This window comes from Bos indicus x Bos taurus, chromosome 4 (genome assembly GCF_003369695.1).
Source record: "Bos indicus x Bos taurus breed Angus x Brahman F1 hybrid chromosome 4, Bos_hybrid_MaternalHap_v2.0, whole genome shotgun sequence".
Classification (NCBI taxonomy): domain Eukaryota; kingdom Metazoa; phylum Chordata; class Mammalia; order Artiodactyla; family Bovidae; genus Bos; species Bos indicus x Bos taurus.
The window spans coordinates 63,419,643-63,447,440 of NC_040079.1; the positions used below are offsets into that span (position 1 = coordinate 63,419,643).

Here is a 27,798-nt window from a genome sequence, read left to right on the forward strand (position 1 = left end):
GAAGAGGCAGATAAGCCACTCTCACAGAATACAGTCAATTAAAAGAACAAAATGATGCAAAAGAGCAGAGTTTGTTTCCAACTAATTACCAGCACCAGGAGATTCAAATGTCAGCAAGAGAACAAACTTGGATAGAAAGGATATGAGAATATCTGATTGCAATAGGGTTTATATGTAGTATTTGAATATTCCCAGATACCTAGCCAATTCTGGGTCTCCCAGAAGTTGTAGTGAAAGTGCTTAGCTTCCACTCTAAAATTAATTATTATTATTACTGCTGCTGCAGCTTCACTTGAATAGCAGTAACAATCTAAAAGATATTGTTTAAAGCGCTTTATATATATATATATATATATATACACACCCTGTCAATTAATCCTCCCATTTACTCTATGAGGTAAGTACTGTTATCGATCACATTTACAGATATGGAAATTGAAGTGCAGAGAAACTAGGTTATTTATCTAAGGTCACACACAGGGTGAGTGAGAGATCCAGGATTAGAACCCTAGGAAATTTGCTCCAGAATCTGCGCTCTTCAACACCGCCAACACCACTGCTACCATCCTCAGCTTTTATGTTAGTGGAGCTCCACCTATTCTATTACTACCGCAACATGGACGGTGAGCTGTGCACTGAGATGGAAATAGTACTGATGATGGGTTGATTGACATGGGTGCCCCCAACATCCTGTGTGTCCTTGGGCATCGCATTCTACTTTTCCAGCTTTAAAGTCTTCACTTGTAAAAAATATGTTCTGTGTTAGATAATGCTAAATATTATTTCTTTACTGCTCAGAAATATACATGAATTTTGTTTCTTCTCCTTTCATTATAATATGCCATAAGACATTTATACCTCTTAGCTCCAACTCCTCCCTTCACTTTACATCCATATAGTCAAGTACCTACTTGATATCTGCATTTATGTCTAACCTGTGTATTAAACATACCAGGTCCAAAATCACATTCTTTCTTCCTACCCCCTCCTCCAAAACCCCTCATTCCATCCTAGTTTCAAACTCTATACTAAACAGAATTCTATCAGCTGTAAAGACCAAAAACATTAGAACCATCCTTGATTCCTTTCCTTTTCCACACCCTACAACCAACCCTTCGGCAAACCCAAGTATGCGTCCTTCAAAATATATCCTGAATTCTTAAACTGACCACTCTCACAACATAACTAATCCCACCTGAGCCAGAGCTTGCGGTACTCTCACCTGGACTAGTGTTTCAATAGTGTCTCATGGCCCCCCACCACCCGCAAAACTCCTTCCCTTGCTTCACAGGACAGCAATCGGCCAGATTCCTTCTACACCCAAGTTCCTCAGATCTCTCCTATACACTGAATCCTTCCCATCTCACTCACATTCTTCCCACCAGGGTAATAAAAGTCAGGTGATCTGGCTCCTCCCCCTACCCCTTCTCTGGGCGGAGCGAACTTTGCGCCATTCTCCCCTGCTCATTCCACTGGCCACTCCACTCTCTCTGTGATTCTACAATCCACATCAAGCACACGTTCTTTTTCTACTTTTTATACTGCCTCTGTCTAGAACACTTTCCTCACATGACTGCATGATTGTGTTAATTTTTTTAAGGTTTCTGCTCAAATGTCATTTTACAAAAAAGACTTTCCTAACCAGTGGACAATATAGACCTTTCCCTTTGTTAAGAACTATCTCTTTACATTAATTCACTTTCATAGCATTTACTAAATACCCCCATCCCAGCAACCCCTCATTGTTACCTCCATGAGACAGGGAATTGTTTCCTGCTATGAACACACAGACTGTGATAGTATCTGACAAACAGCAGATTCTCAATACATACTTATTAAACAAACAAACAAACCAGTAAGTGATTATTACAATGTGGTATAACAATCATTTGACACTAAACGTCCTTGGCTGAGGACAAGGATCAAGTCTTTTTATCCATATGGACCCAAAACTCAGCACTTACCTGAAAGATAATAATTGCTCAGTAATATTTGTCAAACAAGCAAGGGCATTTTCCTCCTGAAACATATTAACTCCTTTCTATGACATGTTAAGGGGTTTCCGTCATAGCTCAGTCGATAAAGAATCTGCTAGCAATGCAGGAGACCTGGGTTGGATTCCTGGGTGGGGAAGATTCTCTGGGGAAGGAAATGGCAACCCACTCCAGTATTCCTAGAGAATCCCATAGACAGAGGAACCTGGAAGGCTATATAGTCCATGGGATGGCAAGAGTCAGACACGACTTAGTGACTAAACCACCACCACCACATGACGTGTTAATAACTAGTAGATTTAAAAGCCATGCCCCTAAATCTGATAGGCTGGTGAAAGTTTGCCATTTTGTTCAAGAGAGCACTGTTGACTCCCTCCCACACACACAAAAAATCCTAACATATATCAAAGGTACTGCCCTTAAGAAGGATATCATTTAAAAGATAAGAGAATATATGTCAACTGCCATTTGGCACAAAAAATATATATTAAAATTTATGCTTCATGATGTGAAGAAAAATAATAGTACATTTTCATGGAACAAAAAGTAAGCAAATTCCCCTTAGCTATCATTTATCATTCATAAGTTTATATTCCTGGCATATTGAACAACTGCTTAGGGAAATCATTGCTCAGTACCCTGTTTCTTGCATAACAATTGTATTAAAAAAAAAAAACGGACAAACTTGTCAACAGAAAACCTGCATCTGATTTGAGCTTGTTTCTTTGCTGGATATATGTCTAATTTGTTAGATTCTGGGAGCTTTTATTAGTACTAGTGAAAAAGTAATCCTGGCCAATTATACCTTAAAATTGACACAAGACAATATAAAAGACAATAATCAATCAAATCCATGTAAGCAATCATCATCTGTACAACCTTTGAATTAACAAAAAGAGCATCCATCAGGGAGCAATGGATACCAGTCAGCCTTTGTTCAAACCCAGGGCTCGTGCCAAAGAACCAAGTTTCTCGTTTGTCCCAACTAGAGATATTTAAGAAAATTCAGACAGTAGAAAAAATCAATTCAGGGAAATTGTACCATTGTAATAAAGGATGCATGCATGCATGTATGCTAAGTCGCTTCAGTCATGTCTGACTCTTTGCGACCCTATGGACTGTAGCCTGCCAGGCTCCTATTGAACCCGCATCTCTTATGTGTCTTGTATTGGCAGGCAAGTTCTTTACCACTAATGCCACCTGGGAAGCCCCATAATAAAGGATAAGGGCCAGGAATAAAGAAGTAAAAAACAAGGGAAAGGAAAATAGTCTCCCAGAAAGCTGACAAATGGGAAAAGAAAAAAGAAAATTCTTCAGTGAAAATTTACATCTAATACTTCAGTCTCCAACTGAGATGGAGTAATAGGAACTAGATATAATCTTCTACCTGAAACAACCAAAAAACTGAATAAAATATATGTAACAATAGTTTTTAATACAATGGACATGAGACATCAAAGGACAGTGATCCCTGAGAGATAAGACACACATGGGGTTTCCCAGTTTTCTGCCCTGAAAGACAGTCCAGGCCATAGAGCCCTGAGAGGAAGCCCGGATGGAGTCCAGCAGACTCCTTGAGTTGAGGAAATAGAGTTGGGGGTCTGGGAGATCAAGGAAGCTTACAGAAGCAGAGAGGATAGAGTTACAAAAAGAAAGAACTGCACAGGTCTGCAGAAGGTCTGCCTCGAGTACTTAGGAGAAGACTGATCAGTGCAGGCATGTGAGGAAACCACATGAGTGTGGGGCGGGTCAGGAATCACCCTGAGGGATTAGAAGAAATAGTGTCTGGAACTTACACAAGACCTGTTTCCAACAGTCAGACTGGAAATCCTCATAATTCATGGGATATTAAGTACAGAAGGGTTTTGCCTCAGTATTGGGACAAAATATTTACACACCTAACAACTGATCTTCAAAATGAATCTAAGTCAGATGGGCTGGAAAGAGGATTGTGCTTGGAGACTTAGAGACTTAAATCTGAATATCAGTCATACCACTGCTAATTTTATGATCCAGGGCAAGTGATTAAAACCCCTCATGAGCATCATTACTTTATCTACACTAATGACAACCTCAAACCTACCTATTTTAAGGATTTAGGAGGATTTGTCTCAACACTTAGCGTGTCTGATAAAGAGCAGGATCTCAGAATTGGTTGTTCTCCCTTCCTTTTGCAATATCTATTGTAGCATTCCTTCTAAAATAAGAGGTTCTCCATCATAAACAAAATCTGGCATTTTCTCCCAGAATTTAAAGAGGCTTTTCTCCTAAAAGTCTTTAAAGTACTGGTCATCTTTGGATCAGTCTTGTTTTGTTTAAATTTTATAGGCAGCCTCCTGCTGAGATAAGAGGCAAGTGGACTAGTAGGGGGTAGCTGTGTTCCCATAAATGCCAAAGTCACTGGATTTATTCCCTGACTTGAAATGAACTGTTCCCTGGTGGCTCAGACAGTGAAAAATCTGCCCACAATTCAGAAAACCTGGGTTCAATCCCTGGGCCAGGAAGATCCCCCGGAGTAAGAAATGGCTACCCACTCCAATATTCTTGCCTGGAAAATCCCATGGACAGAGGAGCCTGGTGGGCTATAGTCCATGGGGTCACAGAGTCCAACATGACTGAAGTGAGTTAGCACGTCATCTGCATAGGTTATAGAACATTATACTTATGCAGAAAAAAATACTTTTCAGTATTGAATTCAAATTTTTCTTCCACATTGTCAAACAACTATCTATGTAGAAAATGAAAAGTAGCTATTATTATCAATGACTTACAAAAGTAGTCATGATAGTCCTTTCTTAAACAAAAGTCAAATAAATTAACTGGGAAGTTATTAAAAAAAAAAAAAGGAACAACAGAGAGCTCCAGCTTCTAGTGCAAATTTCCTCTTTTACCATTAACTTTCACAATAAGGAAACTGCTGATAAACTCTGATTTTTCACTGATTTAAAGTCTACATAAGATTTCATCTCATCAACACAAATTAAGATTGCCAAATATTACTAAAATGCAAATTCTGAACCAAAAATATCTATGGGCTGTTTTATGTTTAGCTCAGTATTTCACAATTAATAATTTCTGCTTCAGTAATACACAGATGAATCAGTGATTTGTGAAAATTCTTTGTGGCTTTGCAATATGTCCTCAGTTCAGTTCAGTTCAGTCACTCAGTCATGTCCAACTCCTTGCGACCCCATGAATCACAGCACACCAGGCCTCCCTGTCCATCACCAATTCCCGGAGTCTACTCAAACTCATGTCCATTGAGTCGGTGATGCCATCCAGCCATCTCATCCTCTGTCGTCCCCTTCTCCTCCTGCCCCGGGTATTAATTCTAAGAGTAAAATACAGCCATTGCTCAATTTTTTTTTTTTAAAGACAGTATCAGGTACACATATTAGTGCTATATAATACTACATACAATACTAACCTCACACTAATATCAACTGGTAATACGATAAAAAAAAAATAAGGTTTAAGGTTTAGGGAGTTGTGGCAATGGAATAGCAAAATGAGGGCAGGGATTGTAATGAAAAGTTTCAGGAATGTGTTGGGAATTCTTCAAGGCTTTGGGGGTGGAAGGTTAAAAAACTCTCAGAGAGGATGTGGTACAACATTTCAGCAGCAGGATTTATTCATATGATGGAGAGAAAATTTAGTGGCACCAGATTACAAAACACCTTGAAGTTTCTGCATACACATTGATTATACTTTTCAGGTAGGGAAGTATCCAGGACACTAAATTACAGATTCTTTTCAAATGACCTCTTTTATTGAGGAAAAGAGGAGCCAGGAAGAGTGAAGGAGGAATTAGGAGATGAATAAGTAGGCTCAACACCTTCTGCTGTTAATTTCTGAAATAAGAGATCTAAAAATGATCACAATCGTTTTCAGAGAAGCCATTAATAGGTCAGAAAAAGATCAGAGAAAAGAATGATATTTTGCAACAATAAAAAGTTTAATTTGCACCTGGCTGCAAATATTTTTTCAATAAAAATTTTATAATATGAAGGAGAGAACCTCTAGAGTTGTTCAAATGATACTGTATTATTATGTGAGATGATTTGATAGCACTTGAAAAACATTACGGCATTTTTCAAAAAGGCAAAAAAAGAAAATGCTTATATCTTCCCAAGGTTATTCCAATTTATTTTTCAGAAGACTTGCTTTTAATTAAAACCTTAAAAAGGTCAATCTAGATAGCTCCCTATATATTGATATCTGTATTTATGGGTCTATGTTCATATTTATCTTTATGTATATATACAGAAGGAAATGGCACCCCACTCCAGTATCCTAGCCTGAAGAATCCCATGGAAGGAGGAGCCTTGTAGGCTACAGTCCACGGGGGTCACACAGAGTTGGACACGACTGAACTATTTCACTTTCATATATACAGACTTTTAATTTTATTCAAGTATAATTGATCTACAATGTTAATTTCTGCTTTATAACAAAGTGATTCAGTTACACACATATATGAGACAGGTAATTTTTTATAAATAAGTACCTGCTCAGTCACTAAATCATGTCTGATTCTTTGTGACCCCATGGACTGTACCTCTCCTGGCTCCTCTGTTCATGGAATTTTCCAGGTAAGACTATATGTATATATGTATATGCTAAGTCACTTCAGTTGTGTCTGACTCCTTGAGACCCGATGGACCATAGCCCACCAGGCTATTCTGTCCATGGGATTCTCCAGGCAAGAATACTGAAAGGGGTTGCCATCCCTCCTAAAGGGGATCTTCCCAACCCAGGGATTGAACTCACATTTCCTATGTCTCCTGCATTGGTAAGTGGGTTCCTTACCACTAGCACCACCTGGGAAACCTCTTAGATGTGTGTGTGTGTGTACATATATACATAATACATATATTTAAGCTATCTTTTAACATCCAGATTTCAACACTCCTCTTACAGAAAACTCCATAAATATGTGTTGCATTCAGTAGAATTTTAAACTTTCAACATTCTTTCCTATTCCCCCTCTTTTTCCTCCTTTTGGGGCATATATGGTATTACAGATTCCCATGCTAGATTTCTTTGAAACCAATTACAAAGTTACGTTATTTCTGTGCTGGATCATCAGGCCTGTGTTGGGTCAGAGTTGTTTCCAAACATATCAATTTACCATCTGTATCTCCACTTTCTGTCATGATGCCCTACACCCAGCCCCAGACTATTACATAACAAGTTCTGCTGTTTCCCACTCACCTACCAGTAATAATGGCTATAGCATCCTCACAGCAGCCACTAGACTTGAACACCTACTCCCTCCCACCACTCCCGTTTAGTATGTCCATTTAGTGATTCCACACTCCTCTCTGATATTATTAAGCTCTTTGTTCTTCTTCTCACTCTCATGTTACAGTTTTACAAACTAAAGCTCAATGAAAGTTGCATAATTTATACCACATATAAGGCTCGTCTGTTTTAGAATCACTTAATAGAACACACACATATGATTCCAATTCCTTACTCTGCTTTCCATATCACCAAACTGACAGTTTAAAGGCCAAGAGAAAAGCCAGTTAAATCCTATAGTCTCCTCCACCCAGAGTTTATTCATCTCAATTATTATTATTTCCAAGGACTCATATATAAAAGAGATTCAATTCTCTTAACTATTCAAAACCTGGAGCTAATAAAAGCACTCATTCTTACTGGCCAGCCATCATTCTGGAGAGGCAATAGCAGTCCATAAACCTTACTAATTATAGTACAATATTTGGCCACATGCAAGACCCCAGGGTGCTATTTATATTCTACTCCTCAGATCAAGTTCAAGGGTTTGAAGTTCAAGGGAAGGGCAAGCAAGGTGGCACACTCAGACTTCACTGCTACAGACCACATCACAAAGCAAGTAAGCACACCCCTCTTCACCTTATGACTTGACGCATGTGCATATCTTTAAAGGGGTTTTTCTGTAAGGGAAAAAAATTATTCGACTTATTTCCTCCCTACTCCAGTCTCTTGTTTTTCAAAAGTTTAAGAAGTAACTCTGCCCTCTCTCATGAGAAGGCCCCAATAATTAGTACAACCCAAGGGGGCATCCAGCTTAATTGCAAAGTGACACAGACATTGTAACAACAACCAAAAAAGGCTCTTTCCAAACACTTGACAATACTCAATTTATGCTATAAAATAGGGGGATTTGTTTCAATGGCTTATTTAGAATTTCACTTGCTTTCTCTCCCAATGGTATGCATGCAATAACTAGATCTTGCAAAACCAGTTATGTCTGTCAGAACCTGAAGGAGAGAGGTCCCAGGGAAAGGAAATGTAAGCTGTATCATCATCACCACACCATGAGTCAATCCCTCGGGCTGGAATCTGACCCAAACACCTGGGGAAAAGAGGAGTAATGAGAGATGAATCGCAAGTGAAGAGGAGAGCTGGTCAGGTGGTGGCTAGAGGGGCCAACCACAGCTGTGCAGGAGCTCAGCCTGGAAGCTTCTCAGATCCCGCTGTGTGTGAGGTCTCAAGGCCTCTCAGGAAACACTCCTGCAATGGGACCAATGAACAAATTAAAGTATTCAGGAAGGGGACATTCAGAACTACCTCCATTTCGGGGCCGGGCAGCAAAATAATGACTCCTGCATCCTGTTTGGGACTACAAAACCTTTAATTCCTCAGATAAGACTTATTTAATATCGCTTTCCAATTTCAAAATAACGAACTCTATCATTACACACCTTGATAAATCTCCATTTGTCCCTACCACAACTAACCCCAATTTCCAGAGAACACAATCTTCATTCTCCAAGTAATCCCAGCATGAAACCCCTGATCAAAAACCACACAGAAGTCAGGACTGTATTAACTGTTAACTTAGAAAGAGAACCTGGATGTTCTTTTCTAAATAGCCTCTGAACTTGACAACAGATCTACAAAATAAAGAAATAAAAATGATTTATGTACCATTTCTTACAGAGAAAAAAGATTTTTTATGTAACATCAGATTTACCTGTCTCTACTCTCAAAGCAAGTCTAAATCATTCACTGCATTTTGAATTCACTTACATTTACTTACAACTTTCCTTCCAAATATATTAAGGTTGATTTTTGAATAACAATAAAATAGGGCATATTTTTAGAACTCTTGTACTTATTCCAAAAGAGATTAAAGTAATTTAAGCTATAGACACACACACAAATATAATGGGAATTTAAAATTTAACTTGTTTAATGCAAAAATACAATGTAAATTAAATATGAAGCAAAGGAAAATAAAGGCAAGAAAGCAAGATAAAGCCAGGAGTAGGCCTGGTGTCAAGAATGTATCCCATGCATTTCCATACACTGCAAGATACAACAGATGGAACTGAACACCATACCAGGCTCAATACAAAAGATGGAGCTGGTGCTAAGCTCTTCCTAAAGAAAGGCAAAGAGGGAAACGGGATCACTGATAAGAATCTCGGGATCCAGGAGAGAAAAACGAGGAGACAGCAAAGGAGAAGTACAGAGAGATCTGATACTAAGATTAGACAGAAGTCTTTCCTAATTATCATGAGTCAAACTGTGCTCTGCTAGCTCTGCCTGGGAGCGAGGAAGGGGCAGGTGGGAAAGGAACGGGGCAGGTGGGAAAGGAACGAGGCAGGTGAGGGTAGATGAGTTCCCAGTCCTTCAATGGTGCTGCCCCAAGAAGAGCAGCTCTGGGTGTTTTTACATAATTGGCCTTTGTGCAAGACGTTATTGGTGGGAGGAAGAAGTTAGGTGGCTCTACTTTAAATAATAAATTTACAACCGCTGATAGAGTCAGGTCCACAAGATGAGCCACTGGGGAACAGGAGAACAAATGAGGATTTCTGTGTGTATATATGCTATATACGTATATATAATATATAATTTTTTTACCTTAAAAATAAAGGACCTTAAAAAACTAGGAAGAGAATTATAATATGACCCAACAATCCCACTACTGGACATATGCCCTGAGAAAACCATAACTGAAAGAGATACATGTACCCCAATGTTCGTTTCAGCATTTTTTTACAATAGCTAGGACATGAAAGCAACCTTGATGTCCATCAACAGATGAATGGATAACGAAGTCGTGGTACATATATACAACAGAATACTACTCAGCTATTAAAAAAAAAAGAACTCATTTGAGTCAGTCCTAATGAGGTGGATGAACCTAAAGCCTATTATACACAGAGTGAAGGAAGTCAGAGAGACAAATATTGCATACGAACACATGTGTATGGAATCTAGAAAGATGGTGCTGATGAACCTATTTGCAGGGCAGAAATGGAGACACAGGCACAGAAAACAGACTTGTGGACAGAGTGGTAGAAGAAGGTGGGATTAACTGAGAGAATAGTATGGAAATATACACAGTACTATATGTAAAATAGAAACCAAGCGGGAATTTGCTCTGTGGCACAGGAAGCTCAACCCAGTATTCTGTGACAACCTAGAAGGCTGGGATAGGGTGGGAAATGGGAGGGGGGTTCAGGAGAGAGGGGTCATGTGTATACCTTGGCTGATTCATGTTGATGCATGGCAGAAATCAACGCAATGCTGTAAAGCAATTACCCTCCAATTTAAAAAAAATGTAATCCAAAAATAAAAATAAAGGAAGCTCTCCTAAAGTCTCAGATTTGAGCTTTCCCTGGTGCATTCCCTAAATCACATGCTACTGGAACTGTGAGGTGTGGCATGAAAAAAGGGGATTCGCCCAGAGGAAAGAATCCACACAGTGTTTTGTTCCCAGCATATGGTGAAAACTGCAATGCACCTGGGCCTGGCTAAGTAGATTTATAAATAAGATTATATCAGTTGAACTGAACTCATTTACAAATGTGCAAGTGGCTTAAAAAGATTCCTGCAAAAAACACATGGATTAAGGTTAGCACTAATATAAGCACATGCAAACAGACAGAAAACGGTAAAAATGGACCTTTCTACGGATTTAGCTTAATCAGCCATATGTTATAGGTAGAAATTGAAGATCCAATCAGATCTGAACATAAGAGGGCAAAATCAGATTATGTAACACAGGCTGGAATCAGTATTTATAAACTAACCTTCAAATATCTATATCAAAAGAAGTAAGCTTAGGTTAAAAATAATGAAGCATATTTAACTGCATGGCTATCACTAAAATTATATGAATTTGTTACCTGATTAAAAAGACTTTATAATATTGATAATAAATAACACAGTTTATCTTATGTGTTTTTGGAAGAGCTTTATGCTATGCTTAATAAGAATATATAGTACATAGGTATAATTTGTAAATTAAAACACATATCCTGTGAGTGTAGACACCAATTTTCTATTAGTGGAATTTCACTAATATAGGAGATACTGTATGAATTATATTCAACAGAAATGTTTGAACAGTGTTTGGATAGATCCTTGGAGAGAAATAAGTCCGGTAGCAGTGACAGCACCTTATCTTTGCATTCCCCCTTTTTATTCCTCTATCTTCACCTCTGCCATGGCAAATGTTATTTTACAATATATGGTCTAGGCAATTCCTTTGTTTTTAATAAATCACTAAAACCTCTGTTATAAGGAACAGCAAGCATCACCTCCTCTACTGCTGGAGGTTTCAAAAGCAGTATGAAGTGATAACAATGTTATATGCCTAAATTATTTTCATAGTATGAATTACCCTAGCCTAATTCACATTAAATTTCATTTGTGACCTTTCATCTAAGCCATGCTGCTTGATTAGAATCTCTGGTATGTCTTTCCAACCCTTTCAAATGGTTGCTGTCCTGAATGGGGTTCCATAAACTAAATTTGTCACCTGATCCCTGTTTCATTAACTCAATCATGAACACATTCAATATTGAGTCCCTTGGGCAAAGCCCTCATGTAACCAATTCTCAGAGCCTCAGTCAGGCAAGAGACTTGATTATTGGCTTGTCTGCTGTCTCAGAGGAAACAGGGACAGATAATAAGCACAAAGACAACAGAGTAAAGCAGGAGAGAAGAACGGGAGAGAGGAGAAAAGGAAAAAAGCCAACTCTGGAAGTAGGCTCCACGGGGATACACCGACAAAAGTCAAAGCCTGATTCCTCTTCCTTTTCCCACATCTCTGAGGCTCCCACTATAAAACTGGGAAATGAGAGTGAGGAGCTCTGGTTCAGATAGGAGAGAAAGCTCTTCCTAAGTCATAGGTTAAAACTGAAAGAAAACCTTATTTGGGTTAAAGATGAAAATCTAACCTGAGACCATCAGGGGTTCCTTATCTACTGTGGCCTAAATTTCAGAATCTGAAATTTAGATTCAGAAGTTGGACCTTCTTCAGAACCACTCATGGCATTCTTAGGCAAATCAAATCACAATAATATTCTTATATACATGTGACAATTTCACAGTCACAAAATTATACTACATTTCAGAATTTTTTCACTTCAGTGAAAACCATCCTGACCAAACTTAGGAACCTATTCTCTTTCACATATCAAGTCAAGATGTGATGATAACAAGCATCTTGCATTTACCTTCAATTTCATTTAACAGCAAAAGTTATACAATTATTTTATCAACTCATGATATAATTGATCAAAGAGAATTCTAGACATGCAGCCCTGACTAACCAACCCTGTTTCCTTAAAGAAGTGTCCACACTGGATTTATCAGCAATAGCCCACTAAAGCAAGACTTTTTTGATTAACATAAAAATTAATTTAAGATAAACATGGACATAGCCAAAGAAAAAGGATGAAAGCCATGGGATGCAGACACAGTTACAGAGATGAGGATATGAACACTTTTGCATGGCTGTGTCCAAAACTTTGAGAAATCCTCCTTTTCAGACACTTGGATTTATAATACTAAACTCCCCTGCAGTGCACTGCGGACAACCACTCGCAACTGCTGCTTTCAAGGTCTACGCCAACTCAGAAGAAGAAAGAGAATGTATTTAAGAAGTTAATACATTTTTTTCTTGAAAATGAAAATTAAGAATTTAACTTTTAAGAGAAAACCTTAGAAAAATTCTGGGTTGTAACAGAAAGAATTAAGATCATTTCCAAGGTGGTGACTAAAAGGAGCACCACATTCAACTCAGCAGCTTCACAGGCTTGACATCAAGCCCTCGTAGCAGGTTTCACGGTTAGGCAGAGAGAAAACACACGTGCCGAGCACTGCCAACTCCACCAGAGAGACGACTTCATCTCCAACTCCTTCAAGGAGAATTCCAGAGAAAAAGAATAAAAGAGTTTTCCTCCTTGATTTTTACGCCATTTAAAGGTTAAATATACGACCTAAAAGGAAAAGAATGGCCCGAATTCACAAGGTTATGAGGTCATTGAGATGATAATCTCTTATGTCCCACTTTACCACTGGTTCTCTCTTTTGCGTTCCTTCATTTCACACACAGAGATACTTTCCAATATAAAAGGGAAAGGATGGAGTTAAAAACTGCTCACTGCCCCAACCCATCTGTGCATGACTTTCCTACAAAGATAAGATCACACACACGTAGATCACCATTTCCAATAATCACCACTTTGGGTGGATGTGTACAGCCCCTGGAGAGAAGGAATCGCTGTGTACCCTCTGAAAAGCAGCTGCCTGCTGTCTCAGCTGGCCTCCCCAGCACCCGGAGGACTGCAGACATGGGTCACACCAACAGGCAGTGGCAGAATTAAGCCACAGAGACACTCACAGTCACAGGGACTGAGAGCCACACTAGAAAAGACTGTCCCAAAGTGCCAGGCTTCTGGTTCATGAGGTAGCTCAAGATAGATGCCCAGAAGCCAGGATGCAGACAAGGCTTTTCCTTCAAGGGAGCTTACTTAGCCCTGAGCCTGCTACACACCAGCCTTGATATCACCTGCAATCAATCCCACTATCCCTATTCACTATCCCATCCTTCTGCGTGATACTGAACGGGGCTCAGTACACACAGCAAAGTCTTTCTAAGTTCTCTCTGGCCACTTAAAATGTCTTCAAGATAAACACACCAAAGTTTTGCTTTAAAAAGAATCATCAACGTAACTGTGATTTGTAGTAGCCTTTCCCAAATTTTATTTTGTGGAAATAACTTCTCTGGGAAGATGTTAATAATGTTACACACACACACACACACACACACACACACACACACAAGTGTATACGGTTTTTTTAAATGTTAAGAGATTCTTTTGCTGGAGAGCTTCCCAGTGTCTTTGTTATGATAATTTTCACTGGGAATTTCCCAGGGAAGAATAAAGTGGTGACAGTGGAGGTGATGGAAATGTTTACTGAGTGCTTCAACAAAAGCCAGAGCAGCAGCATCTAATTTTTTTTTTAACATAAATTAGCTTATTTAATTCTCAAAACACACCTATGTAAGTAAAATTGTACAGTATAAAGACAAGGAAACAGACTCAGAGAGATCATCATAACACAGCTAGGAAGGAGCAGATCAGAAATCTGAATCCAGATCTGGCTGAAGAGTACCGCTTGCCATCCATCCATCCATCCATCCATTCATTCATTCACACAGTGAGTTAGGAAGTATTTATTATTAGTAAATATTAGTTAGGATACTCCTGATATGTATTTCTCTCCAATAATAACGTTGATAATTATGACATCTATCCTCCTACCAACCTCATATTTTTGTAAATGTCCAACTTGCATGAAAAAGCTTAAAAAAAAGACTCAATGAATATCCACTCCTCCCGTGAAATTTACTTTGTTTAAAGCAAAGTAAGTTTCAAAGAGGAAAAGAACATAAGGGAATCATGGAAGTGGGAAAATGCATTATAAACATTCATAAGACTTTCTGAAGGGGCAGTTCTGTCTCCAATAAAAGCAAGGCTAATTTTTCAAATCCTATATTTTATACCAAAGTAAAGGCAGTTGTCAATACATGAATGAATATTCAGCTCCTTAAACAGCACCTCTTTATGAATATATTGTCAGGATCATTAAGATGTGCTAATATACCTTTATTGCTGCTCTATCCCCAGCACCAAAAACGGTGATAGCTCGAGCTGACATTAAACAATTCTATTTGAAAACGTGTGCATAAACAGAAGTATACATCCTGTGAGTTTTACTGTGTCCTCCCTGATGGGACCACAGCGCTCACCATCTTGACCTCATGCAAATACTCAGGTTCAGCTGGACATTTCCACACAGATGCTCTCCCCTCCTCCCTTCCCACCAAGGACAGAGAAGTTATAAGCAGAAAACTCAGTAATAATGAGAGTCCACCTCAAAGTCACAAAGTATGAAAAATTCCCCAGTTTAAAATAAATCACCATTAAGCAAAAACATCTACAATACCTTCCACTCTGACCAAACTGGAAAAGACTCACTTGAAACTGAAAGCTATGGTTCTAGAAAGGCCTGGAGAATACTTAGCCTACATTTACTACCTGCCAGCCTTTCTCCACAACCTCCTATCCCCCTTCACTCCTGCAGGATACAATCATAAACATGAAAAGCATTTTAACCAATGGGATGCTTCAGATCTCTTCACCTCTTATCTTCTACTTGATGCTCTTTTTATCTCACGTGCACCCTCCCAAAGATGAATAGACAATGAATACAGACTCTGCTTGTGTTCTACAGTTTTGCCAGGGTTGGATTGGAGACTTACATTACAATGTGAGCATATCTTGATTTGTTTGTTTTGGCCACGCCACATGGCTTACGGGATCTTAGTTCCCTGATCAGGGATCAAACCTGGGTCCCAGCAGTGGAAGTGTGGAGTCCTAACCGTTGGACTGCCATGGAATTCCCATTGTAAGCAGAAAAGAGGATTATTGAGAAGGACATTAGTGGGCATCTAAACTCTTGTTCTTTGCTGTTTTTTCCCCAAAGAGGAAGGGGCTATCTTTGACAGTTCCCCATCCTGTGAATCCTCCCTTGTGAACAGAAGGTGTAGCCATGAGAACAGGCTCTGTCACTCACACGTGAGATTTGATTTGGCAGTGAACTATGTGAGAGAAGACCCAGGCCCAGGACACCCTCAGTGCTGGGACAGGTGATGCAGAGGTGTGAGGACAGGAGTCACACGTGTGGCAGCTTCACGGGTCGCGGCAAAGGTGGTGTGGTTCGGACACTGGCGGCAATGGCAGCCCGCTCGTCAGGCTAGTCCCGTGGGGTGGTTCTAGGAAATGTTCATGGAAATGTAGCCTGGAGCGTGTTTCTGCATCTTTTCAGAGAGTCTGTAAGCCAGCTAATATCCCATAACAAATCCCATTTAAACCAGCTGGGGCGGATTCTATTATCTGCATCAGAGAACTCTAGCAGATGCAGAACTCTGTGCAAATGAAAGGTTTTGAAGCTGCAAAATATCCCGGTAAGTGTAGCAAAAATTTCATAAGCCAGTTCCACACCACTTAGCACAGCTCCATCGACATGAGAGGTTGTAAGGACACTAAGCCAGTCTCTCTTTTGCTTATGGTTCTTTCAATCCAAAAAAGTAACACAGCTTTCTCTCTTGGTGAGAAAACAGGTGTTTTGTTTTGTTAGACAGCTCCAATTATGATGGGAGACTGTCAATTACAAGAAGGCAGCTCGTATGGGCTGAACTGTCACAAAATAGAGCTTCTGGCCAAAGATCAAAAAAAAAAAAAAAAAAACATTAAAAGGTCCATGGCATTCCCACGTGATAAAACTTCAGGTGTCCAGCTTCTGTTCAAGGACAGAACAAACATAAACAGCGGCCATTCACATCTGACACTGAAAGCAAATGGCCCAGAAGGTCACTCTGGTTGTTTCCAGACGGTAAGTTCATGGGTGATTTCATACCCTTTCCTTTTACCTCTCTTTTAAAAAATGCTACACAATGAATACTATTACATTTATAATCAGGAAAACTAATCATATTAGTTAAGAAATAATCCTATTCCTAGAATCGAACTGGAAAGTACCATGACACCAAGTAAACAAAACACACTGGCAGTCCAATGTCAAGGGCCTGCCGAGGAAGGCCATGGAGACAGTGCATCCGACTCGCTAAAGGGCTGGCCAGAGCAATGCCAGGCATCCTAAGAGGGGTAGGGGGCAGGAGCGTGGGTATGAGTTAGCTGGGGAGGTGTTCCCAGAGGAGGTTCAACTTCAGCTAAGTTGTAAAGGGAAGGAAAATATACTGGGCAAAAAAAGTAAGTCTCGTACATGCTCATGGAGTGATAACTGGAGGGCTAAAAAAAAAAAGGAAAGAAAAAAAATGTGTAAATGACATGGTAAAGCACTGGGCCTGCTGCTTGCTGCAGAGAGGCATTCATTTCTTGCAGGAAACAGGCAGGGACCGGTTTCCTGCTGGCCCTCCTAGAGCTGATAGCTGTGACTGGCCTCTAGCACCTACACGGAAGAGGAAACTCCCAAGAGCAGCAGAGAGGTACAAAACATGCCTTCAAAGGCCAGCCTTTGAAATCCCCAGGAACTCTGACATCCTTGTCATGTGACTGCCACGGAGAGCCACAGCAGCACCTATCAGATGAAGTCTGGCTATCTGCTGGCAGGCGCAGCGTCTTTATTTACATTTTTTGTGGAAGATACTGAATGACTTTACAGGGTGACCACATTCCATCTCAGCCTATTACTCACTGTGCTTAGAGTATTCATCTCGAAGCAGGTATGTAATTATATAGAGAGTCAAGAAAATTATGCACGGCCACACAATAGGGAAAGGGAAAATGGATTGAAGGAAAATATAATAAACACCAGATCACTTTGTTCCTGCATAGTAAGTGGTTCCTATTTGTTTCATTGCTACTGGGAATGGTACTAAGAAGACTAGGCTGTTGTGTTCACAACCTAGCATTACCAGTTAGTAACAGACGTGTAACTTCCCTCCAAACAAGCCCTCGAGGTCAGTTTCTTCAGCTATAAACTAGAAAGAATGTCTTATATCCCTCATCCGTTCACTGAAATGATCAAATGATTGATTCTAAAGGATCCTGTAATGGCTTTGAAGGTTCTATTTTTCTAGACTGTTCTGGGTCAGAAGAGGTAAATTAATACAGTGATTTAGAGCACTGGCTTTGGGTGTGAATTCCAGCTCCATCCCTCTGGGTATGTGAATGTGGACAAGTTATTAACCTCTCTCTAAGCCTCAGTTTCCTCATCTGTAAGACAGAGATAATAATATCTGTCCCATAGGTTTATTATGAAATTAAAAAAAATACACACAAAGTGTTTAGCACTGTTTCAGACACATTACAAATACAAATTATTATAAATAATGATAACTTGTGTCTTGAGCAAGGATCAGCCTATTATGTAACCTAAAGAAAAGCATGCCATCCCATATTGAAACTTTCAGTAATCTCCCCACTGGCTGGAGGGAGTCTCACCTTTCTAGAGACAGAGGTGGTATCCTATTCATTTCTATATCCCTGGGCATCTCCCACAGGGCCCTGCACTTGGCGGGTGTCCACACTTGCATTCAATTAATGGTCCCAAATCCTTCTTGTGGATCCAGAGACCCTCTGATAGGAAGTGGGATCTCTGTCTCCCTGGATTACCCCCAAGTGGTTCACCAGGGAATCACTTCTTTAACGAGGTACCATGAAAGTACCCAAGTGAAACAGTTCAAAACAACAAAAAAGAGCAATATTAATGAATGATCTCATTAGGATGATTTCCCAACTTTCATCTCTCATCCTTCCATGTTAACAAAATGAGCCTCCTTCCGAGTAGTAATAAATGTGCCTGCCACTTAAAACGTACTGTGAGAGCCTTGAATTAACACTGACTGGCTATTCTGAGCACCCAAATGATTACCTGTTGCCTGACATGAGTACTGCCAGACAGTGAATAAAACAAACAATAACCTTAGGTCACCGGCTGGATGCAGGCTCAATGCTTTTCTTCTAAGACTCAATGCTTTTCTTCTGAGAAGAATAAGTTAACTTTGGCCCTGTAGGCTAAATATACTTAGAACTCTCACCCCTTTGCTCTTCTCATTTGGCAGTCATATGACTGGTCATTAACGACAGACACAATTCTTGCTTTCAAGGGACTCTCAGCCCAGTGAGGGAAGCAGCATGGGGTCACTGCTAAAAGGTAAGGCTCAATAGTAAGAATAACTTCTTTAAATCTCAATTCCACCTCTTGTTGGAAGATTTCGAGAAAAGGGCTTAAGTTCTCCAATTCTCGGTTTGCTTATTTATTTATGCTGCTGCTGCTAAGTCGCTTCAGTCATGTCCGACTCTGTGCGACCCCATAGAGGGCAGCCCACCAGGCTCTCCCGTCCCTGGGATCCTCCAGGCAAGAACACTGGAGTGGGTTGCCATTTCCTTCTTCAATAATATTGGAGAAGGAAATGGCAACCATATTTATTTATAATAGGGAGAAAATAGGACCTACCATTCTCCTGAGAAGAGAAGAGAGCGCTACCTATCTCTCCTTCCATCTCGTGAAGACACAGCAAGAAAAGCCCCCTCCAAGATCCCTGACCATGCCGGCACCCAGATCTCAGACTACCAGCCTCCAGAACTGATAGAAATAAATGCTTATTGCTTAAGCCATCCAGTCTACGGTCATTTGCTACAGCAGCCCAGACTAAGACATGACTATTGTTGGCAGTTGTGGTGGTGGAGGAGAAGGATGTGCCAAGATAGACATGGTTGGGGTCACAGCACAGATGAAGAGCACCCAATTCACTGGGGGGACACAAAAAAGACTTCCTGGAAAAGGAAGGTATCGCCAATTCAATGGACATGAACTTGGGAAAACTCCGGGAGATGGTGAGGGACAGGGAGGCCTGGTGTGCTGCAGTCCATGGGGCCACAAAGAGTCAGGCACAACTTGGCAACTGAACAATAAAAAAAGAAGTAGTCAAACAGACAGAGAAGAGGGAACATGAAAGATGTCAAACCGAAGATGGCATTTGCCCACAGGTTCATTTTACTCTGAAGGTTGGGAGAGGATGTAGCTGGATGGTCCACACTTGGGTGAATTTTTCTTTGAGCAGCAGCCTCTGCTTATCTTAGGCAGGAAAGTGCTTAGAGTTAAGCACTGAAGCAGAAGATGCTTCATTCTACAGAATTTCTTGCAAACAAATCAGTGTTTGGGGTTACATGACAGACAGAAACACAGTTTGTTCTACAAAGCTATTCTGCTTTCTAAAATAATAGCGTGGGTGATAATATGATTTTACCACAGCCCACAGTAGGACTCTCCTCCCAAAAATCTGACATTTTTATTCATGTCTGACACGGGCATCTTACACCATCTTTTTTTTTTTTTTTTTTTTCCTCCTCTTCTTAACCATATTACTTAGTTCTCCTTCATTTTATCTTCCTCCCAACTAGCAGTTTTAAGTATTTTTGGATGAGGAACTTCTACCTTTTGTATTAATATTTTCCACAACCCCTGCCTGGCAGAGTGTACTACACATGTGAGAAGGATCAATAAGTGCTAACTAAAAGAAGAATTTTTTTAACATCCTTATTAAGGATAGTTTGAAATTTCAATGACTCTACCAGATTTAAGTTATAAATCTTTATGGCTCCACCACCTGAAGGCAAGAACGCTTTTTTTAATTATAGTACTATTACTTCTCTAACTGGAATGAACTCAAGAATGATTCTATTTCAATAGGAATGTTATACAAACTGACAAAGTGTTACATTCTCAGAGCAGTCTTCAATCTTTGCAAAGGAATGCAAGTATAATCCTCTTAAATATTTTCTAACCTTTGAATTTATTATTATTCACAATTACCTGACAAATACTTACCTTCTTACTTGCATGTCCTTGCCCTTAGCATGGAAAATTAAAAGTACACTAGCTTTACAAAAATGTACCAGGAGCAACATTCAACACTGTTAGAAATAAAGCTGGAAGGAAACTGCCATCTGAGCCTTGTCAAAGAAAGAGGAGCCTTATTTGACATTTTCAGTTAAAAAGATTAGACTGATGAAACCCCAAATTACTCCTCTTTTTATATGTTTAAGATTTTAGTGGAATTTTCTTGACTCTCTTAAATTCATATGAAATACATACCCCTTCATCCTGCTGAACTCACTTTTCCAAAAACTGTTGGGAAAATTCATCTCTGAGTCATAACCTGCTAAATGACATAGAGACTGGGAACCCACAATACCTTCAGGTCTTTTTCTCAATGGCTCTAACCAAAGAGCTCCCATTTCCAGTTGGAAAGCTCTAATAAACCTTAACAGTTCTATGAACTCAGAAAGTACAAAGTGCTCACAGATTTACTATCTCTTTAGAAATTATCCTGTGTTACAAAAGAAAGAAAGAAAAAAAGAAAGAAACTATCCATGACCAGATTATCAGCTTGCAAAATAAAATAACAGGCAGGCAGTCAACAATTTGCATTTCACTGAATCTCTACTGAACACCCCGGCAACCAAATACGGATGCTAGGCCCTTCTGATCCAGGTTCACTTATCAGAAACCTTAGCATCAGACATATCACGTGATTCAGTATGTTTCCAGACTTCGCCAACTTGGATTAAATATCAAGTATTACTAACCTTCCCAAACAGATAAGGATCAATGTTAATATCTCTGCACCAACATGTATGAATATCGTATCAACAATTTAGATTAGGTTTTACTGTCAAATAAGTAGATGGAGATTTTACAGGGATTTGGGGATGACAGGTAAATGATACACTAGTAATACTCCTGTATCAAGGAGCTCATGGTCAGGTAAAGATGACAATAGTTATTTATCCCTTGAGTCAGTTAAAAGCCATTACCCATTAGCTCCAAGTTCACCCGTCTATGCTCTGTTATGGGATGCTAGGTTCAGCAAACCCCATTTCTGCTTTGCCAGATGCTGGCTCCTCTGCCTTCCACAGGGACATCCTGGGAGACTAGAAGACCGGGGACGGAGAAGGGACACACTTCTTTTGGTGGGTGGATGTTCCCACGTGACCTCCTGTCTGTTGGCAGTTCCTGTGATTATCATCCAGGCAACACTTCTTTCCCTGGGCAATGGCCAGTCCCTCCAGCAGCACTGGGATCCAGATGGCTGGATTCCACACATCAGCAGAACAAGCCACAGCCAGAGATCTCAGCAGAAGCTAGCTCCACGCTGGATCCCAGCCCACAGGGACTCTCAAGCCAGGGCACCACCTTCACCTCAGGTCGATTTCAGTTCTGTTGTTGTTGCTGTTCAGTCACTCAGACATGTCCGACTCTTTGCGACACCATGGACTGTAGCACGCCAGGCTTCTCTGTCCCTCACCATCTCCCGGAGTTCGCCCAAGTTCATGTCCAGTGAATCGGTGATGCCATCCAACCATCTCATCCTCTGTTGGCCTCTTCTCCTTCTGTTTTCAGTCTTTCCCAGCTTCAAGGTCTCTTCCAATGAATGGGCTATGTGAAGTGAAGTGGCTCAGTCATGCCCGACTCTTAGCAACCCCATGGACTGCAGCCTACCAGGCTCCTCCGTCCATGGGATTTTCCAGGCAAGAGTACTGGAGTGGGGTGCCATTGCCTTAGGGCCCTACAATTCAGTAGGGTCCTCCTTCAAGCTTCTAAGTTTCAGTAACCTAACCTCTTCTTGCCACCAGCCCCCCACCCCACCCAGCAGTTTCTCAGGTAACACGGTTATACAAGTTAACAATCCTTTATATTAAAGTATCTCTGTTCAGGTAAGACTCCTGCTGACATGCAACCCCCAGAGGTGCTATAATAAATCTGGAAATGCAGATTATGAAACAAAATATTGTAACAGTGGGGCCAGGGAAATAGTCTGAAGAGCTAATTGTTGAACTAGAAACTTACAAGACAAGAAGGAATTCACCCAGTAGAAAATGGGGGAAAGGACATTCTGATAGAACAGAAGCAATCACACAGCAAAGGCAGAGCCCTGCTCACAGAATTTTTGCAGGGGAGGGGAAGGAGGCAAAGGTGGAGAGAGACCTTTTGCTTGTGCTCAGAAATGTTTGCTGGAGACAACCGAGAGTTGTTGGAGACTCACATGCAGTTTCCTGCTGTTTGGCACAGCGCTGATGGTAGTGTAGAGGGCAGCTCGCAGGGGAATGCAGCAAGGAAGAGAACTCAGAGATCAGTTAGACAGCTTAATGCTAAGATAGTCTCTCCTCTAAAAATGCATATAATTTAGCAGGAAATTCAGACACAGCTCATTAAATGCTATAATTAAATATAACTAGATCCCAAATATTGAGCCATACTCATTGGCAGCAAACAATGGAATTTTAGTCCACTTCAAAAAGTGGTGTGACAACTTTAATTTCTGAACTAAAGATTTTCATCAAAAAGTACTTCCACATAGATCCAACCCCCCTCCTACATACACACAAAACCATGATGAAACTTGTGATTATGCAAATATTAGTGGGGCTAAACTTTGCCTTAATTAAGGAAGGGAGGGAGGGAAGGAGAATAGTTCCCTAGAAAAACAAACACATGGTATAATGGGAATAAATTCTTCCAGTCCAAAAGAAGCACCCAAATAAATGCAGTGACTACCGATCTCTTAATTTTCTTTGTACTCTTATAGCACTTACAATTTTAATACAATTATCATTGACTTGTTTCCTTGCATTATCTGTTATTTTATATTCTCTCAAATGGTAACCCACTCCAGTACTCTTGCCTGGAAAATCCCATGGACCGAGAAGCCTGGTAGGCTACAGGCCATGGGGTCACAAAGTGTGGGACACGACTGAGCGACTTCACTTTCACTTTCAAGTTAGATAATAAAGTTACTTTGTCAAGAGAAAGAATCACATGTGACATTTTTGCTATATTCTCCTAGAGTCTTTCACAGTGAATAAAAAGTCCTAAAGTACTTTTGTTGATATGTATACTAAAAATATTTTCAGATATAGGTTTAAAGAACTCTTTAACAAGTGGAATGTGAAATTATGTTTTTAGAATAATTCTCAGCGGTTTGAATAGTGTGATTTATTTACTTTTGCATTCCCTGAAAACAAGCATAACTTCTTGCTCATAGTAGGCATGCAATAAATATTTGCTGATTTGAGTTGTCTGAGAGTCAAGGGTCGTTAAAATATTTTGAAATCTAATTCTTCATTAGTTTAGGATCTGGACAACCAGAGTTAACAACGATAAACTGGATTTGGCAAAAATAGTTAAAATTTTTGGAACTCATTTTCATATTAAATAGGTTATTTAAAAGAAAAAAACCAATAAGGAAAGCTTAGGACACATTGGCACACTCCCACAGATTATTTGATGATCAAAGACATCTGGCTTCTTTGATTATTTATGGAATTCCACTCTAAGTATCACTTGATAATTCCAAAATATGTTTTGCAATATTTGGACACTCTCCAGGCGGCTGGTTTAATTCACATTTCCCCAAACACTCATCCTATTAGGAAGCTTGATTATTATTTCTTTATGGTTACAATTAAGTCCTAAATTCTAAGCAAAGTGTGTTCAGAGTTTTATGAAATAAAAATAAATTTTTAAAATTTCATTTTTAATTTAAAATTGAAATTAAGCTTTGAGCCACTCAGTTTGTCATTAAACCTCATTTTTCTGTGTATGATGTAGAGAAGAACTAACCTTTACATAGAATTTCACTTTTTCAGGAAAAAATACTACATTTAATCAAGATATAATTAAATACACTAGTTCTTAAAGATTGACAAGTACAAGTATTATTTCCAATAGCATACAACAAAACAGTATAGGTAGGAGATTCTTTTCTCCAAGAGATCTGTTAAACATAAACGTCAAGGTGATTATGTTAAGTAGACTACTTAGACATGTTTAATTTTATTCAATGTGATGCCAAATGAGAAAAAGGCAGAAAAAAGTCAATAGGACTAGGAAAGAGAAATTGAATGCCAACCAATATTCAACAGATGAGGTTAATGTCTGTCAGTAGTCAGAAGTTAGAAATTCAAAAATAGTATACTTTTCTGACCAAAGTAACCTTTGGAATAAATCTTTTCCTCATCCCCAACATGAATGATTACAGAGTAAATTAAATTATACAAAAAGGAAAATGCTACAAGTTAGCGAAATACCCTACTAGCCAAAAAAAATGCAACATATTTGGGCTCCCTATGAACATTCAGAACAAAAATGCAATAGTATTCACATCTACACAGTGGGAAAAATAAACCACATAAAAGGAAACCAAATTAGAACATGCTTTATTTTTCACTTCTTACAGTATAAAAATATTTTAGAAGTTCCCTGGCAGTCTAGTAGTTAGGACTCCACACTTCAAATACTAGGGACCCAGGTTCAATCCCTGGTTGGGAAACTAAGATCCCACAGGTTGTAGGGTACAGTCAAAAAGAAAAAAAAAATTTTTTTAATGTTTGTAGAAGACAGCAAGTCTTTTTGATAATAATTGTGTACAAAACAGAAAATTATAAATTTTAAAGTACATGGTAGTGCTATGTACTTAAGAATGATGGAATAAGTATTTTGAAAAAGGCTTTCACTAATAAATCATTTATAAGCATTCTATAATGAGTTGCAGTACCATGTATTATGAAATCTTACTTTAAACCATGGTATGCAACAGACGGCCTTGGAAAGAGCACTGATCATTGATATATAGATATAGATATGGATTTCTGTATATGTTGTTGTCGTGTTGTTCAGTCCCTAAGTGATGTCTGACTCTTTGCAATGCTGTGGACTGCAGCACACCAGGCTCCTCTGTTCTCCACTATCTCCTGGAGCTTGCTCAAATTCATGTTCACTGAGTTAGCTGTGCTATCTAAATATTTTTTAACATGCAGTTATTTGTCTAAAATATTATGGCAACATTTTATGCTGAATGTTGATACTAGAAAGCGTGAAGTAATATTTATAATTTTCTGTAAAGTCTTCTCAAATTCTTATAAAACACTATTCATTTTAATACTCTGGGGAAGTAAACACTATAATCAGTAAACTTGAAGGGTAAAGGGTAGCAAAGAAATGTCAAAGCAGTCCCAGAAGAAGAATAAACATCAATTATGCTGTGGTAACCCACTCCAGTGTTCTTGCCTGGAGAATCCCAGGGACGGGGGAGCCTGGTGGGCTGCCATCTGTGGGGTTGCACAGAGTCGGACGTGACTAAAGCGACTTAGCAGCAGCAGGTATTCATGACAAGTACAAGGCAAAGTGAATAAAATTCTGACTACTTTATTTATTGAACATTTTCATAGATGCTACACTTTATTGATAAAGCTGGCAAAAATATAAAATTGTTCTCTACTAAATGGGTGTTGGTAGATGGATTAATTGAAAATATATACATTTATCAAATTCTTTTTAGAATTTTAGGGTTATCAGTGTATGAAAATAATTTTGTCTCCTTTTTAAATTAAGTGACAATTAACTGACACCTAAGTTAGAACTTTCCTTAAACAAAAAGTGCCTTTTATTTCACATTCTACCCTACTTTTCTCAATATATTCTGCCACCAGCTACAACTCACACCACTTGTTCAGTCACTCAGCCAAATCCAACTATTTTACAGCCCCATGAACTATAGCCCATCAGGCTCCTCTATCCATGGAATTTCCCAGCAAGGATACTACAATGGGTTGCCATTTCCTTCTTCAGGGGATATTCCCTACCGAGGAATTGAACCCTTGTCTTCTTCATTGGCAGGCAGGTTCTTCACTGCTGAGCCACTAGGGAAGCCCATCTAATACCACTAGAGATGTCCTATTTCCTTACGTGAAACAGAAATAGCCTATAATCGCCCAGAAAAATACTTTTTCCTATTATTAACTCTCCAACACTTTGATTACTATGAGTAAAGTACTATGACTAACAGTTTCATTATTTTGTGAGAAACTTTACAGCTGCAAATAGAGCACAGAATGACATAGTGATTTCAGGATAGCATATCTGACTAGACCGGATTGATGGCTATTATGAAAGGAAAGTGATTTATTATGAGTTTGTGAGACTATAAGGGAGAAAAATTCTGTAACACAGCTCCAACCTTCTTCCCCAAAGACAATAGAGTCAAACAGAACAGAGACACTGATGTCACTCTATAGGATGTCTACATAAGCTGGCTGGAAAGACAGGCAGAGACTACAGGTGGTCTAGGTGAGGAAGAGCTCAGAGTAGCTCATGCATCTTACACGTCCTTTCCCTTGGAATCTGGGTCTCTGTTCTAAACACGTATCATTACTACCATTATGTATATTACAAAGGATTACACAAGATGGTATCAGGGGCTGCTCTGATGGCTCAGCAGTAAAGAATCTGCCTGCCAATGCAGGAGATACAGGTTCGATCCCCGATGCGGGAGGATCACACATGCTGCAGAACAAAGCCTGTGTGCACAAGCACCACAACTAGAGAGAAACCCCGGCTCGCCGACTAGAGAAAAGCCCACACAGCAATGAAGACCCCGCACAGCCAAAAATAAATAAGTAAATAAAAAATTTAAAGATGATGTCAGGCAGGAAGAATGAGGTACAACAAAGTATTTCCTAACAATTATACAAATAAGTGTACAAACTGAAGGAGACTTGCCTTACTTGCATTTTGTGTAGATAGAGATCCTAGAAGTTTTACCTGACGAAAAGTTCAGTCTGAGGCAATGGTGTCATGTGGAAGTACATTTGCCACAAAAAAACAAACACTCTCCCATAATGCTTGGGCCACTATCTGAACTCCAGCATTCTGTACAGAGGCGATTAAAAACCCCGCTGTACTCTGCCTGTAAGTTATATTACATGCAAACTAGACTTTAAAATTTTGGCCATAACATATTCAAGGGCACTGGCAAACTGCAGCAAGCCTAGAGCTGAGGAAGAACAGAAAGGAGTCTAGAGACATTGTCCTACAAGGTATGACAGAAGTAAATAAAAACTCAAAGACCATAAAAGAGAAAATAATTCAAGAATTGACAGAGAGATGTAGGCTTGATTAACATCTTTGTGCTTTAGTT

The 27,798-nt window shown here is 39.4% G+C and overlaps 1 protein-coding gene and 1 long non-coding RNA gene across 4 annotated transcripts in view; one reads left to right on the plus strand and one right to left on the minus strand.

Moving 5' to 3' along the window:
• DOCK4 (dedicator of cytokinesis 4) overlaps positions 1-27,798 on the minus strand; it is a 477,735-nt gene that overhangs the window by 320,901 nt on the left and 129,036 nt on the right. The window lies entirely within an intron of this gene.
• LOC113891478 lies at positions 13,650-19,435 on the plus strand. Its single transcript, XR_003510770.1, has 4 exons — positions 13,650-16,688; positions 17,198-17,538; positions 18,925-18,971; positions 19,257-19,435. It is a non-coding gene; the product is annotated as an uncharacterized LOC113891478 (long non-coding RNA).